The 16,331-nt window shown below is 34.2% G+C and overlaps 1 long non-coding RNA gene across 1 annotated transcript in view; it reads left to right on the top strand.

Moving 5' to 3' along the window:
• Nucleotides 1-5,755: 5,755 nt before the first annotated feature.
• LOC107517909 overlaps nucleotides 5,756-16,331 on the top strand; it is a 35,955-nt gene continuing 25,379 nt past the window's right edge. The window contains exon 1 of the long non-coding RNA XR_001598685.2: nucleotides 5,756-6,339. This is a non-coding gene — a long non-coding RNA (uncharacterized LOC107517909). The remainder of the gene's footprint in view (nucleotides 6,340-16,331) is intronic.

Raw genomic sequence — 16,331 nt, 5'->3', positions numbered from 1 at the left:
TGTTTAGTGATAAAACTTACCTTGGACTGAAATGAGGATATTTATAGTCCTCATTAATCCCACTTCATGTGAATATTCATGTATTTCACTACAGATGTTTTAATGTGTTTGATGATAGCCTGCTGCCTCAGTGCCTCAGATCTCCACTGGGAATGCCTTCTCATATATGCTGTGTGCCCCATATTACACTTATAACACTGAAAAAATTTCTAATTGCAAATCACATGCTACTTTAAGAATTTAAGATAAGGGATTATGGATCCGTATTTACATATTTTTGTTAGTTTTTTGACTTGCTAAGTATTTGACACTGGGACAAAGTATTTATATGCTAAACAGTACCTTTAAAGTTTTGTTGATTTAATCTTTCAATCCACAAACTTTAGATACTTGTCATTCTTATACGGTAAAGTCATTGTTAAGAATTATGGCCACTATATAACATAGTACTCTCTCTTTGAATAAGAGATTTTTATTTCCTGTGTTTAACTAGGAAAGCTGTTACTCCTGAAGACCCAGCCTTGTGAATATTTCTTTGCTCATTGCTAGAAGTGTATAGCTAGCTATATTTGGTCCCATGTATATGGCATATAATTTTTTTTAAGAGTCTTATTTTCTCATTTCTGACTTCATGTTATAGTTCTTTGGTTTTCCATTCTATTTTCTCCTTCAAATTTACTTTGTCTCCACTTTATGCTGTTTCCTGTTTCCTAACCTCAATTAAGAAACAAAGTAGGAGTACAGATAAATAAAATAAAAGGATGTACAAAAATTACATAAAATATTAAGAATAATGTTAAACGGGGCTAAATTTTACATAAAGGAACTCTCTGGTATGTACATGTGTATGTGCTTTGACAACTTTATGATATATTATTCTGTCCTTACCTATGTTACCATCCTTAAATTATTTTTATTTTTTTGTCATTTATTTTCTGTCAGAACACTGATTGATAAAGTAATTGGTACTGCAGATGGTTCCAGAAAACGGACTGTCAAAATTATATCTGAGATTGGGTTGCCCATAAAACCAAGAAATGCAGAGATATAACTTTCTTGCAAGGGAATGATAAGACAGATAAATCTATGACATGCAGTGGTGTCACAATTACTTAAACTATCAACCATGGTAGTGCCTGAAGAAGGCAAGAATTAGGACAGTGCTTCTGAAATTTTAATGTATATACAAACGACTGCAGTTTCTTATTACTGATACAGTAGGTCTGTGATGGTGTCTAAGAGGTTGACTTTCTAACAAGCTCCTGGGTGTTGTTGATAGAACTGATATCAATCATGCCAGATATTCAGCAGAAGGAATTAGTAGATAAGATGGTTATAGAACTTAGCTTCTATGACAATAGTAATGATAAAGACTGAGGAGTCAACTGGCTCCTTCTTATATTCTTAGAGATGTAAGTAGGGAAAATGGAGATATTGAGCTATGAATTCACATCTGAGAAGAAATATGGAGACTATCAGACCCCCTTGCAGGTCTGAAGTTATCTGTTATCTGTTTTAGGTGCAGGGCAAATATGGCTCAGGACCATGCCCAAGGTACGACTGCAAGGATTACAGAATTGTAGCAACAATTAAAAGTTAAGTTTTTCAAAGCTAAAGTAAAGGCATTGGTGGGGAAGACAGAGGCTTCAGGGATGGGGACTTTTCAGCAGGCATGGAAAAGGCTGAAAACTTTGAAACTTTAAATTATTTTGATATGTTCTTATTGGCAGAGGAAGGCCATCTCTGCTCTCTGAGGTAAACAGCCCTCCTCAAGGCAATAGTCTTTTTAATCACTCTCTCTGGAATAGTTTTCTCACAAGGTGATGCCAGTTTTCTTTCTGGCTCATCTTCATCTACTCTCATTGCCTCCAAGACAAGTGTAAGAGTTAAATTTCCAGATAGTCTAGATGAGGCGGTATAAGAATTTTAGGAGGAGATAACTATATGCCAAAAATTAAAAGACATCATTGATCTTTATCAAGAACAGCCTGGGCAACATGTGTGGCAGTATTAAAGCAAGGGGGTAGACATATAAGGACTTGATCAGGCCAAATTCATTGGCAGGATTGCACGAATTCTGGATTTGGCTTTGTTAAACTTTTAATAACACCTGAGAGTAGTAATAAGATGCATACTGTATATCTTCCTCCAAGCTTTCCCCAGAGGGACCTCACCTATTGATCTAAATGACTGAATGTTAGAGAAAAAATAAAAGCAAAACAAAACTGATATTTCTAGGGCTAACAAGATACTTCAAATTTTTGTTGACCCCCAAAGACTCAAAATGAACTACCAAACATAGAAGTGGCTTATGCAGGTCAAGTCATGGATAGAATTTTGGCTTTATCGCATCTCACATATGTCTAGATAGTTGACAGACCTGTCCTATTATTATTTTCCCAGACCCAGAGTGTAAATGTATATTTAATACCTGTCAATCACCCTTGGAGTAAAAGCTATTAGAGCAGGAAGAACCAAGTGGAAGCCTCTGCAACTGTTTCCAGCAATCCTCCCCACAATTGGATATCAAAAGCAATACTGTATCCCTCAGGAAAAAGGAACCAGTCCCACCATCAAAGCTTTTGAGAGATACACAAGTAGTAATTTCTACCATATCTTATCTACTTTTAACTCTACTATTTGACTATTAACTGAAACTCAGTATCTTGATGGCCCATGGAAAACTAGACTAGATCATCACATATATAATCATGTAACCATGGACGTCACATCTGAAATTCCAAGTGTGGTGTCTTTACTAGAGCAGATTGACACAGCCTTTGGAACTTTATATGTAATTATTGACCTGGCCAATGCTGTCTTGTCAAGTTCCTTCAGTTCACAAAATCGGAAACAGTTTGCATTTACAAGGCAGAGACAACAGTGTTATTTTTCTGACTTGCCCCAGGACGTTGTCAAATTTTATGTTCTCTCTCAGTCTTGTAACATAGGTCAGCGGTTTCTTGACTATCTTGGTACACAGGTTTATTATGCTGATGAGAGTATGACAATTGGACCCAGGAAAAATAAAGTAACAAATACTTTAGATGCCTTAATAAGATTTATTTATTCCAGAGGATGAAAAATAATCTCTGCAAAATATCAGAGGACTGCCACATTGTTTGGGCTTCTAGGATGCTCTGTTCAGGGCCATATTAGATATCCTCTATGTGGACATATATAAAGTGGCAGACTTGTTTTACACTTTGCAGCACCAATTATGAATAGTGAGATGTACTGCTTCGTGGACCTCTTTGGATTTTGGAGGCAACATATAGCATATTTAGATATATTTATCAACTCATTTACTCAATATCTAGTACTGCTGCTAGTTTTGAGTGAAACCTGGATATAATTAGGGCTCTGCAGCAGTTCCAGGCTGTGATGTATACTGCCCTACAACTTACTTCTTACAGCCTGATGAATGCAATTTTATTGGAACTATGTAAGGCAAAAAAGATGCTGCAAAAAGTGATTAGAAGAGATAACGTCACATGTATTTACGGTTTTAGAGTAAAGCTATGCTTTCTTTGTTTAACATTCTACTGGATTGCTACTGGGTCTATGCAGAGACAGAACACTTGACCATGGGACATCAAGAAACCATGTGGTTTAGGCTTCTCATTATGAACTGGGTATTATCTGATCTATTGAAACAAAACTGCATGCACAGCAGCATTCCATTATAAAAAGGAAGTAGTTTATTTAAGACTTGGTTTAAACAGGTCTAGAATTCAACAGCAAACTACATGAACACTGGTTCAGACTCCTGCTGTATCTGTTCCTTCATTGTCTCCTTCTCAGTTCATAACTATAGCTTCACAGGAAGCTCCCTGTTACCAGTTAATGAAGAACAAAGAATGATGGACCTGGTTTATGGATAGATCTGCATGGTAGACTATTGTCAGGTAGAAGAGGATAGCTTCTGCATTATAACTCCTCTGGGAAGCAGCGCTGAAAGTGTGTGGTGAAGTAAAATCCTTCAAGAAAATAGTCTTTGGTTGTCCTTATTTTATGGAAGAAAAGATGGTCTGAGTTATGTGTCTACATTGACTTATGGGCATTTGATAATTGTTTGGTTACTTGCTTAGTGACCTGGAACAAAGAATATTGTAGATTGGTGACTAGTTAGTATGGGGGAAATATATATGGTTACACCTCTTGTAATGGGAAAAGTGAGCAAATATCTTTGTATCCTGTGTAAATGCTCACCAGGATTAACCACATGAAAGAGATTCTTAATAATTAGGATTGCAAAATGAATCAGCCTCTTTTCCCCTAAATCTCCCCGGACATGCACAAAGGGCCCATGAACAAAATAACCATGATGGTAGGGAAGGAGGCCCAACTACATGGTCTTTTCTTCACCAAATCCGATCTGATGACTGCCATTGTTGAGGTCCCAAACTGACAGCAACAGAGGCTGTTGCTGTGCACCCAATATGGACAATTTCTGGGGTATGATACCTGGCTGGTCACCATTGATTATATTCAACTCTTTCTACTAAAAGGGGCAAACACTTTTGCATCATGGAATTAGACATTTTTCAGGCTTTCATCAGCCTTTCTCTATCTACAGATAACACCTTGATTTGTGGACTAGCAAATGTCATTATGTCCTGAAAAAACATGCTTCTGACCAAGGCACACATATTATGCATATATCTCAACAATAGGCTTATATCCATGAAACTTATTGGACTTACCAGGTGCCACATCATCAAAAATAAAAAATAAAAATAAAAAATCAGCTGGTTTATAGGATCTGGAATGGCCTACTGAAGATTTATTTATGGCTCCTGCTACTGATCAAACCTCGTAAATTTATAGCACATGCCTTAAACCAGCAGGCCATATATCATGCAGTCTCTTCTATAGCCAGAAACAAGGGTTAGACGTTAAAATAGTCATTCTAACAACCAAGAAATTTTACTTCTTGTATTCAAGACCTTAAGCATGGATGTAAAGGAACTAGTACATAAGAAAATTATGATTTTGAAGAATTGGAAGCTTTTGGCCATTTCAAAATACAATGCCAGAGGAAGAATTTAATCCCAATTACCAGGAGAAATTCCTTTTTCCGTCTATCTGCTTTTAGGATTTTTTCTTTATCTTTGATTTTCTATAATTTGAAGATAGCATGCCTACGTGTATTTTTTTTTTTTCAACTTTTTTTGGCATTTATTCTGCTTGCTCTTTTCTCAGTTTCTTGGATCTGTAGTTTGGTGTCTAAGATTAATTTGGGGAGATTCTCAGTCATTGTATCAAATATTTCTTCTAATCCTTTCTCTGTTTCTTCTCCTTCAGGTATTACAATCACATGCACATTTTATGTTTTTGTAGTTGTCTCACAGTTCTCCGATATTGTTTTTTTTTTTTTTTTGCTTTTCAGTTTTTGAGGATTCTGTTGATGTATCCTCTAGCTCAGAGATTCTTCCCTCAGCTGTTTCTAGTCTTCTAATAAGCCCATCAGAGGCATTCTTCATTACTGCTACAGTGTAGGTTTTTTTTTTCTTTTATCTTTTTATCTCTAGCATTTCTTTTAGGTTCTTTCTGAGGAGTTCCATCTTTCTGCTTACACAGTGTATCTGTTCTTTTATACAATCTCCTTTATCCATTAGAGCCCTTAGCATATTAATCAGAGTTGTTTTAAATTCTTGCTCTGATAATTCCAACATTCCTGCCATGTCTCATTCTGATGCTTGCTCTGTCTCTTCGAATTGTGTTTTTTTGTCTTTTGGTATGCCTTGTAATTTTTATTTTTTGATAGATGGACATGATGTACTAGATAAAAGGAACAGCCGTAAATAGGCTTTGTGTTCTGTGGTGGTGAGGTGTGGGGGAAGGGAAGCATTCTATATGCCTATAATTGGGTCTCAGTCTTTTAGTGATCTTATACTTCTGGGCTGTGAAGTTCACAGGTGTTTCTCAGTTTTTTTCTCTTCCCTTAGGTGGGACATGATGACTAGAGTTAACTAGAGTTGGGTATTTCCCTTCCTCAGCCAGTTTGGTTCTGATAATACCCCAGCAGATAAGGCTCTACTTAACTAGTTTCCTCTGAGGGTAGGCCTTGTTAAAAAGAAGAACAGAGTGCTCTGGCAAATTTCAAAATGGGCCCTGTGGAAACCCAGGGGATTTTTCTCCAGTATTCACTGTGAAAATCTCCAGCTTCTGAAGGCAAATTTCTCAACACTGTGGGGGGGCCTGCTATGACTGGGTTTCCCTGGGGTTCTTAATTCTCATCTGGTACACACTGAGTCTTCAGCGAATCATCCATCACAGTTTGGATTTCCCGCCACCAGTTCCTGAGGTAGTTTCAGCCAGCAAGTCTCCACTCAGGTAAGCTGCTACTCCCCATCTATCCCCTATCGGTGTCTCCAATCTCAGGGGCAGAAGTTTGCTCTGTGCCCTTCTCTCTCAGGCGTCCAAGAAGAGTTGTTGATTTTTCAGTCTGTTCGGCCTTTATACTTGTTAGGATGGAGTGGTGACTTAAATTTCCTTACATGCAGAATTGAAAACTGAAAATCCTTCTCTAATTCTTTTAAACTTCAAGTATTATTTTTCTTTTTGTTCTTTTTATTAATAGGTATGTCCATCATTGAGTACCATACAGTATTAGCTTTTACATTAATTCTAATTTTTGTCTTCCTTTCTGTTCGTTTTGTTTTCTGTGCTTTTCCCGAACTTAGCAGCTTATATTTTCAGGACATATGTGAATTCTGTGCTTTATTGTAAAGTTTATTATATCTGTTAATTTCAGCTCTGTTACTGCATATTCAAATTTTACATTTTGCAGCTTTTTTTTTTGTTGCATTTTTTACATTCTGAAGGAGGTATATTAAAACATACTTAGTAACGGTTTTGTCAGCTTCTCTTTATAACTCTAGAAGCATTCCTTGCTCCTTTTATTAGGATCCAAAGGCTTATAATTATTATACCTTATTGGAAAAAAAATTTATTATTAAAATATCCCTTTTTTACCAAATAAATGATTTTTCTGCTTTAAATTCTGCTAATGAAATAGTAATTTAAGTATTTCTATTTCTTTTTCTTAACGTTTGTTTGAAATATTTTTGATCATACCTGCATTTTTAATCTTTCTTGGCACTCTGCTTTAGGAATGCTAGTTATTAGTGATAAATACCAGGGGTTTTGCATTTGAAGCAAACTGAAAGTCCTTATATTTTGAAAGGAAAAGTCGAATTATTTGACTTAACTATGTTAACTGATCCATTGTTTTTTCCATTTTATTTTATGTATACAATTATTCAGTTTTATTGTTTCCATTTCCTATACTTACCTTTTTTATTTTTTTCTATTTCTTATTTTATTAAATTTCACTGGATTTTTAGGAAGAGGTCAGAACTTGTTCACCATCAATAATTAGAAAGGTTTACTAGCAATTAAAAGTGACATGTATACTAGGATCTAATTCTTCAACATATATCTTTATATGTACATAGAACAATTATTGGCATTTATAAATCAGGGCTATGTCTGTTAACAGGTGTTATTTCTGTATATTAGAACTTAGGGTAATTTTTACTTTTTAAAAATACATTTCTCTATCAACTACTTAAGGTTTACAAAAATGTTTTATAATCATCAGAAAATATAAAACTATATATATATTTCTTTTTGAAAGATCTGGAGTACTCCTATTAAAGATACACATTTTGCTTTATCCCAAAGATTCAGACCATTTTCTCAACATATTTCTTGATTATGTCACTTACCATCATACATTTCCTGAGTTTTTTCTCAACTAGCTCTTCTCTACTCTTGGTTTTATTCTTTAGGTATATGCTATATTAGACAACTATGGGTTAAAATAGAAAACTAATTGATATCTTAAAATAATTTTAGGGGTATATATATCCTATATATGTATTTCTATACATATATTATATATATCTGATCTATTTAGGACATAGTTTGTCCCCGAGCAAGGGACTTCTTATAGAATAAATTTAGTCAAAAATATTGAGGGCGGCTTGTTTTCTAGGTTAAATATTGTTGAATTGACCTTGAAACTCAAAAAGACCTTAATGATGTTCTGCTAAGATAAATAAAAGCATGGATTTCTGGGATACCAAGTCGTGTTTTAAACATAAAAATTATTATTATTGTAATTAATTGCATACGATATTGATGTAGATGCTAATGAAGTTTGCCAATATTTTGACTCACCATTTGCAATCTTGGTTCAGTTCTAAGCATAACAAATTTTTTTGTTTTCCAAAACTACAGTAGGGAATTTGCCCGATAAACACACGGCTATGTCTCTGCTTCTCCAGTGTCCGTGGAGGTGAGAGAAGCCCCTCCGGGCTTTCAAGGCCCCTTCTGCACCAGGAAGACTGTCTCGCAATTGCTAAAAGTCCCTCCTGCTTCTGCTGCCACCACCAACATAACAATTGCTCTCTCAATACACATGCTAGAAAAAGTAGAAGTTTCACTAATAGACTAATTCCTTTCTTGGCTCACTTTCAAATCAAAATCTCAAACAGGTAGGTCTCATTTGTGTATCCAAGCTTTCAGGTAGTCTGGGAATTTGAGTTCTGACTCCGTTTAAGAAGAGTTTTAACTCTTTAATATTTCTACTGTGTTCTACGTGATTTCTTAAATTCCAGTTTAAAATACACTAATTATGTGTTTAATTTTTATGACTGCATTTTTTTCTTTCCAAGATTTCCAAAGGCCAGTTTCAGCACTTCCATTTATTAAAGAAAGTAATCTATGTTCATTTCAAAGACTTTACTTCTTCATATCTTTGAATATTCTACATATACTTATTTTTAAAAATCATTTTCAGATTATTTCATTATTTTATTTCTGTTGGTATAAATTCTTTTGTTCACTCTATTTTCTGAAACTTGCTCAGGTGCTGGATTTTCTTATGTACATCGTTTACTTTCTTTCTTTTTCTTTTTCTTCTATCTATCTATCTATTTATCTATCTATCTATCTATCTATCTATTTTTGACCTCTGTTGTGAACTTTCTGCTAAGAACTGCTGATCTATCTAGAGCCTCTCAGTCAACTGAATAATGTGGTGCTATGGTTATCTGTGACCCTAAGGGGCCATTATCCACTCCATTCAGCAGAGAGAGATTGTCTTCACATTTTAAGCTGGCAGAAGCTGCTGTTCAGTGGTAGACAGTTTGTTTAGAAAAGGTTAAATGCTTTTTACAAATGATCTCTTCATGTTGTAGAACTGGACTCAAAGAGGTCCTGTACCCATCATTTCTTATTTATATTCAATTCTAATAATGTGATTAGAAAGGTGATTTCATTAACAAAGTTGTTTGTTTCCTGATTGTAACATTTTTCTGTGGGTCCTGTCTTTGTAGTCTGACTTTCCATACTTAGACTCTCCTTTCAGTGACTAGATGTGTTTACAGCTTAGTTATTGTTAAGTGATTGCCATATGATTGAGCATGTGTGATGCCTACTTCCTATATGACAATTAGCAAGAATTATCAGTTTACCTGAAACCCAGATGATGAAGCTTAGTATTATGCCTTGCTGAAGGCAGTTTTTCTAACATCTTAGATAATTATGCTGAAGGTTTAGGCTGATGTGGTTAGGGGTTTACAAAGCTCTGTTAATCCCCTATGGGCTTTCTGCAGCCTGACAAGGCTTCTCTCTGAGCTGGCTGCACCCTCAGCCAAGCACACTCACTCAGTATCTTCCAGCCTTTTGAAAAGGATATCCTTTCCTTTGCAAGAAGAAATCTTTAACTTCTGTTAAGTCTTATGAGCTAGAGAAGGCTTTTTCACAAAGATCATCCTAGACTTTGTAAGATGAAGGTAAGATATAAACATTAATGTCGCTGCTCTTTGTGCATAATTAATTTTTGTGTGTAAAATTTTTCACTTCACACAATGTCTAGGAAGTGAGAATGCCAGACTGGATAAATTTTGGTTAAGCGGGAATGTTTAAAATTTGTTTAGTGGCAAGTAGATGAGCAGCGTTAAACCATTAGAACAGAATTTTCTTTTAGAGACTGCTTGTATTTTGGTAATCGAGTCTAGTGACATTTACAGGATACTAACATTTTCTAATAAAAATGGAATGATTTTGCAAGTACTGAAAGTTGTGTTTAGAAGTAATAACTTAAATTGAGATGGAGAGTAAATAGAATCAGATCAAAATTAAATTAATGCAATAAAAAAATTTCTTCTGAAATTAGCATCCTAAAAGTTAAATGCCAACTAATTTCTGCTAAACTAAATCTCTCCATGAAAAGAATATTGTTGGTATTGCCATCTTATTAGGTAATTATTGTTAGCGACAGTTTACAGTTTTACTTGTTAGACTGCTTTTTGCACAGATTCTGCATTTGAGTTGTTAATGTTATGTACAATGAGGTCTTTGACCCCTTTGCTTTTTCCATGTAGTGAATAATGGAGAAATTAAATTTTTTGGCTCACGTTTACACTCTACTACCTGCATGGAATCTTTAGACATGAAAAGACAGGATTCTGTAAAAGAATGTGGCAATGTTTTGATTCTTCAAATTTCTATTCTTACCTTTTTAGCTCTCACTCATAGGTGAAAAATAAAAATGAAAACCCTAGATCTATATTGTAAACATGTTACTATTGACACACAAAGAGTAATGCAATTGTTTTCGAATAGAGCTGGTAACCTATATGTAAGGATTCAGTACAGACTAAATAAAATAGGTTTGTAGATATTTTGAAAAATGAAAAACTCACTATAAATGCATAAAGAAAGTTAAAACATATATTTAGAGATCTGAAAAGAAGTCTATTCTCATTGTTTCCATTCATTTAGGGGAAAGTGGAGAATATTTGGCCTTGCTTGTTTATAGTGTCTTTATGGTCCTTCTTTATTCTTATTCTATGCCTGATGGGAAAGGAGAATGTTTAGTTGCTTTTTCTTTTTCCTTATCTCCATCCCTACTTACTGGCTGTCCTTACATCCCACATGGGTTTAAGGGCATAGCGGGCATAAAGGAGGGGGAATGAATAGAAAATTTCTTATTTTGACTAGGTTGGCAAAAGATGACTCTATGCTCTCTGATCCCAACAAATGTTTGAAGCCAATTTTTTCTTTTGTGGATCATTCTTATGGGTTTTGTGTAAGTCCTCCTCCATTTCTGGATCTCTTTTATCTGAAATTTTCTCAAACTTTACTGTTTTATCTGGTTGCTTATTCTCTCTTCAGTTCCAGAGTTTTATCCAAAGAACTTCCTCACAAATTTTTCATATAACTTGACTTTTTTATCACCTCAATGTTGCTGATAAGTCCAAGACTCATGTAACTTTTTTTTTCTTAAAGTTTAATTGCTTTATAAATTTGGCATTTTGTCTAATGCTTCCTTTGGAAAACAATATTTATTCTTCTTCACTTCCCCAGCTTAATCATACGCTCTCCTTTGTAGCAATACATGTGACAGTACATACTGAGGAAAAGCTCTTTTTATAATTAGCACAGCTTGGAGCCAATGGGGCCCCATAATTTCACTGGAGATCATGAAGTTTTTTTCTGTTCTACCTTGGTTCCTGCCAGAATCATAGAAAAGCTCCTCATCTTGTTATCTAGAGAGCAATTTAGGTCTTAATTATATTTACTTAATTCATTGCTTCTCTCCTGATGTGTAAGGGGGGAGGGTATGCAGAGAAAAGGGGTTTAGGAATTGCTATTTATTCCTTTCGCACAAATATGCTTTATTTTCAGCTATTGAGAACAAAAAATGCTCAATTCTCTATTTGATAATCACTAAAGATGATCTATAATTAAAAAATTAAGAATATATGTCCTATAAAGTTAAGCACAATTCACTCATGATTTGGCTATTTCTCTTAGAACCTATTCCCTAGGTCATTCCCCACCTCATATTTCTTTCAAGTTACTTCAATAATTGTTTTCCCAAAGGATCTTCAGTCATTCATACTTTCGGTTTATACTGAATTTTGCCTCTTGAGACAGCCTTATGACAAAAACCAACCATAGCTTTTAAAATTGATTCTACTTAAACACACACACACACACACACATGCAAAAGGTCAAAATGACTTTTCATTGTAAGACTAGAATGTTAAATATAAGATATAAAAATAAAATTCTCATTGGACTGATATATGTTCAGTTTTCTCCTACTTCAACTGAATGTTGATTTAAATTTGTGTGGAATCATTTATCCTTTTCTTTTTTGTCCAGGATTATTTTATATTTCTTTACTTGCTATTTGCAGTTTTTAAGGCATGAAAAAGACTACATAAATCTTTGACATAGAATCAAGAGTGTTGTTTTCACAGAAACGGTTTCTACCAGTTCTTTAGGCAAAGGTGCTGTTGGTCAGCTTTTCCATCTATGGCAACAATGGATTGCCTATGGAAAAAAACAGAAATTTCATTGGCCTTATAGTAACTTGAATATTTTTGTCCCTGATCATTTTAACCTTGCTTTTACTGAAGAATACTGTGGGGAATTTTCTTTTTCTCCCTTTCTTTTTTTGTGCCTTTCTTTCTTTCCTTTTTTTTTTTTTTTTTTTTTTTTTAAATTCCTCCTTCTTCCCCCAGCCTCCTCCTTCTCCTTCTCCATTTTGTTACACTGTCTTATCTAGGCTAAACTCCAGTTCCAACACTTGGTAACAATGCTTCAGTTCCCTTATCTATAAAATTAGATGATGATATCAAATCTAGACACAGGTATAAAATGAAGCAATGCATATGAAGGGCTTATGTGGCATAATACCTTACTTTATATAGCTTGACAGAGTTATGTAGAAAATTAGGAATGCCATAAAAAATATTAGGTATGGTCAATCTCAACTTGTTTTATTTTTGTAACCTATTATCTGGTGTCCCCTGACTATTAGGGGAGCCCAAGCAGTACACTAAATTTCTACTAGGTTCCTCCTTAGTATTTTTATTTTCCATCCTGGGTGGAGAGAAGCATTCTCAAAGGAGACCCTGACCAACATGCCTGTCCTCTGTGAGCATGGCTTACAGAATATCCTCATCTAGGATCTACTTCAAATTAGACAAACTTGGAATCATAAACGCACCATCATCTTGTTGAGAGGCACAAAGACCATTTGATGACTTAAACTAGATAATGACTTCAGCTTAGATCTGATTCTCATTTACGTTACTTGTGTTATTAAAAATAGTTTAAAAGTCACATATATTTGAATTACAAGGAATATCAAAGAGAATAAACCAACCAACTAACAAACAAACAAACCATGAATTATCTATCACCCAGATTTAACAAATGTCAACATTTGGCCATATGTATTTCAAATTTGTAAAAAAAAAAAAAAAACTATTAAAGGTAAAAATGAAATTCTTTCTCTCCCATCCTATCCTTTTCCACCTTACTTAGAAGAAAAATGTAAAGGTAGTATAAATTCTTCTAGCTATTTTCTGTTGTTTACCATACTCTCAAACCATCCTATGCTCCTAAAACTTGCATATGTGATACGTATTGTATGTGTCTTTCTGAATTGTACTCTTACCATTCAATAGATTAATGCTTAAGGATGATTTTAGTTCTAGGTTATTCATTTTATAGTATTCATCCAATAGAATCTTCTTATTGTTCGTGTGTGTGTCTATGTGTGTTTATGTTGGGCTTTTGAGTTCCTTCTAGCTTTTCCTATTACAAATAATGCTCAGAGGAACATTTTCATAGATAGGCCATGTTTTCTTGGCATATATGCAAGAAAATATATCCCAAAGTAGAAACTCCGTATTGTAGGACATGTGTATCTTCAAATTCCCCTTGGCATGATTTTATACTAAGATTTCTTTCTCCCACCTGGGCTGCCACGCTTGGCTGCCATTCCAAAAGAAAAAGATAAATCATCTGGGATGTTATACTTGGCATGATTAACTGGCCCAACAGTATATGTAGCATGAACCCTGTTCTTGGGCACCACATTCATTCCTAAAGTACCCACAGAACTAGACATTATTCACAGCCTGAATGATTACTTTACTTTGTCAGGGTCTTGGCTGGATAATAATTCTACTAGATTAAAAATACTGTTACCCAGCAGGCTCTGAGAAGATAAAAACATAATCTCTCATTTTCTTTGAGATTAGAAACCAATGAATAGCAGGTTGTTGTCTAAATAATGGATTTTGCTTAAGTCATGAAAGCAAGTCCTAAAAATAGACAAAAATCCACTTTATTGGGATTTTGTTCTCTACTTTTAAAATCTACTTGGCGGTTAACATTTACTGCATGTAATACAGCTGGATCATAGCTAATCATTCACCCATTTGGATCTAAATGTTAATTGTTTATCAACAGATAAAGTTTTCTCATGCTGAAAAGAGTACTTAAATTTTATGCAAAAAATAATAATAAAAAAAAAAAAAAGAAAAACCCCCATGCAAATGACTTGCTGGATTTGAGTTTATAGAAGTAATTGAATAAGAATGATTTAAAAGTATTGATTTTGGATTAAGAGGCTGATGAGTCATCTATCCATGAGTGTTTGGAAGACAGGAAAGTAGTCACAAATAATAATTATTATTTAAAGATATGTAAATGAATGAAGGAATAAATAAATACATAACATATATCATCTTTGAGAGAGAAGTTTATGTCTGATTTATCTGTATCCTTGTGGTGTCAAGTACAATACCTTGTGAGTGGAAAATGATAAATAGCTATTGCTAAGTGAATGAATTAATAAATGAACAAGTGATGCTTGAAGTGATGCTAAGAGATGCACAGATCTGTTTACTTTCTCATTAGGAATAAAATCAGGAAATGGAATATTAAAATTAGAAATTAATCCTAGTGTCATAATTTACTCATTTAAAAAAAGGCTTTTTTTTGGTAGTAGAAGTTTTTGTTGATTCAAATTAGAGAGGATATCTGTTCTGTAATATTTATGGCTCATTCCCCAAAGTAGAATTTGTTCATTCATTTAAAATGTGTAGCAAAATGCCTCTTTGACATCTATAGCATCTTTTAAAAAAAAATGTTCTGAGGATTTAATTATAATTCTCTTTCAAGCGTTTTTGAGTTTAACTAAGGCTATCACCTAGTCTCTTGGGTTTTGCTACTACCTTGTGATAGTACATAACAGATGTTTGGATAGCTGTGACCAAGCAGACTGGTTACTTCAGGGTTGGTTTGAATAACATGCAAGAGAAAACAAAATGTTATGACAAAATGCTGAAAAATAAATGTAAAAACTGGAAATCAATATGAGTTATGACCATTATTTTTAATGCGATAAAGTAAATTCATCAGAATATATTTTTACACAGTAAGAAAGTATCATTTCAGAAAATGCTAGAAATATGTTTTTGAGTGCAGATTTGTGATTTAAAATATATTTTCTCTCATTGTTACAATAGAAATATTTATAAGCCAATATCTGAAAGAACAGAAGAATAGAGACATTAAAAAGTGATTACAATAAGTAGACAAAGGCAAAAATCAGGAGAATATGATATTATGAAAACCAAAGATAGGAGGCATTTTTAAGAAGGAGGGTGTGGTCACCAGTTTCAAGTAAGATAAGATGAGAAAGGGCTGTTTGATTTAGCAATAAAGAGATGATGATTTTATTTCATTTCAGTGACAAAGTGGGGCTTGGTTAGGTTAACAAGTCAGTGGTATTAAGGAAGTAGATTCAAGTAAATAGACAACACTTTAAAAACAACTTCAAAGGCAACAGAAAGAGGGAGGTAGAGGTAATTTATCAAACCTCTCTAAGTCTCGGTGTTATTAGCTGTAAGTTAGATACAGGAATGCTTGTATAAAAAGGCTAATATGTAGTTAGAGCACAATGTCTGGACAACATCTGGTGCTCAGTAAATGTGAGCTATCACCAAAACTGCTGCCACTACCACCATCATCATTTTCAAAGGTAGCTGATTTCCAAAGTTTCAAAAAATGTATTACCATTCTATCAGTCATTGGTGTCACTAACTTCATTATTCTGACCTACTTCTTTAGAATTCTGTATATAAAATATAATGACTTTATATGTATGGAAAAAGTGTGGGCAAGAGTAGGTAGAGGGTGTGGTATAAGTTACCGGTTTATGAGAGGACCAGGTCTGGTTTGTGATGCATATCAGTCCAAATCTTGTGTAAAGATTGATAAGCACAGACAACATGTACTGAATGTTTCTCATGTGCCAGACACTCTTCTAAGCACTTAACATTCATTACTTCTTATAACCACCCTGTAGGGTAAGTGTTCTGAATACGTCCTCATTAGGTGAGGCATAGAGAGGTACTAAGAAGTCAAGTAAATATGCATCACATTCTTTTACAGTAGCTGAAAAAGATTTAAAAATGTTGAAACTGATAGAACCGTTTAATCTT

Source organism: Rousettus aegyptiacus, unplaced genomic scaffold (assembly GCF_014176215.1).
Source record: "Rousettus aegyptiacus isolate mRouAeg1 unplaced genomic scaffold, mRouAeg1.p scaffold_m13_p_10, whole genome shotgun sequence".
NCBI classification, from domain to species: domain Eukaryota; kingdom Metazoa; phylum Chordata; class Mammalia; order Chiroptera; family Pteropodidae; genus Rousettus; species Rousettus aegyptiacus.
The sequence above is the reverse complement of the archived record's forward strand: the minus strand, read 5'-3'. Positions and strand labels throughout refer to the sequence as shown.